Raw genomic sequence first — 1,308 nt, forward strand, 5'->3', positions numbered from 1 at the left:
TTGAGTTGAATTACTGAAATAAATGAACTTTTCCACGACATTCTAATTTATTGAGATGCACCTGTATAGTTAAATGTGCTTTACAAACAAATAATTAAAAATAGCAATAATAATAATAATAAATTATGGATAAGAGAATTATGGATAAGAGATTAATGGATAAGAGAATAATGGATAAGAGAATAAGAATAAGAATAAATTATCCAGTTGAACTTTACAGGTTTTACAGATTTAAAATTAGAGCTACAAAACAAGGACTCACAGACAAAAGGCTTTTTCAAATGAGCTTCAAGCAGAGTAGATGCACTTAAAGGGTTAGTTCACCCCAAAATGAAAATTAGCCCACAAATTACACAGCACGAAACAGGAAAAGTGGGTGGGCATTATGTCATCATCATCAACCCATCTTTTCTGCTCTCTCTCCCCTCTTCTTTATGAATCACTCTTCCGCTTAGTGTCCACACACTCTGGCATTTATAAACATGCAATCGTACAAACACATAGGCAAATAAATGAGCCATGCATGCAGAGCCATGAATTTGAATAATGGCCAAAGCAGGTCAGCTGTACATAGACTTATTACGATACAACATGTGCCTGTATTCAACATGACAAACACTCATTTATGATCCAAACGCAAACAAAAGCAGCTGCCTGTGTCTTGCATCACAAAGGATGCTGATGCTAAACCTCTTCCGCTACCAAAGATGCATCACAAACAAATTCCCATCCCTCCTTCTTTCCCTCCTATCTCAATGCTTTTCAAATAACAACATGCTTCCTTCATCCCCTGCTAGAATTACCCATAGTACACTCACCACCACGGCTGAGGCACAGTTCTGTCTCCTGCCCTGGGTTTCAGATCATGGATGTGCGCCTGTGTCTCTCAGCGTCAGAGATGCTCGGTTCACCCACTGCCGAGAGCCTCCACCATTTTGTGGTCATGTGACCTTATCTAGCGCCAAATAAGGGCGTGAGGCTGTTCTCTCCGCCCTGAGCTTGAGATACAAATGAGGGAGACTAATGGTGCGTTCAAGTCATGTCGGATAGATCGTATTTACGAGTTGAACGCACTGAATCCGGAAATTTTGCAGCTCTTTAATATGTTGTAATATCAGTCTTGCATTTGCTTCAGCTGCAATGCGCAACAAACTGACTGTCAACAGAAAACGTAGTCTGTATAATCTTATCTGCTCTAAAAATCTATACCATACCATTGCTTTAACATCCCTATTTGGAATTTAGAAGCAGTGTGAATTCATGTGTGAATTTATGCATACATTCTCACACACACACACACAGAGCCAC

The 1,308-nt window shown here is 39.6% G+C and overlaps 1 protein-coding gene across 1 annotated transcript in view; it reads right to left on the reverse strand.

The window, feature by feature from the left end:
• The window catches only part of LOC107728214 (protein prune homolog 2-like), a 14,289-nt gene extending 13,348 nt beyond the window's left edge, over positions 1-941 (reverse strand). Inside the window, exon 1 of the mRNA XM_016538311.1 lies at positions 819-941. The gene's annotated coding sequence lies outside the window, so the exon portion shown is untranslated. The remainder of the gene's footprint in view (positions 1-818) is intronic.
• Between the last annotated feature and the right edge of the window lie 367 nt (positions 942-1,308).

The sequence above is a fragment of the Sinocyclocheilus rhinocerous genome, unplaced genomic scaffold (genome assembly GCF_001515625.1).
Source record: "Sinocyclocheilus rhinocerous isolate Xijiao unplaced genomic scaffold, SAMN03320098_v1.1 scaffold847, whole genome shotgun sequence".
Classification (NCBI taxonomy): Eukaryota; Metazoa; Chordata; class Actinopteri; order Cypriniformes; family Cyprinidae; genus Sinocyclocheilus; species Sinocyclocheilus rhinocerous.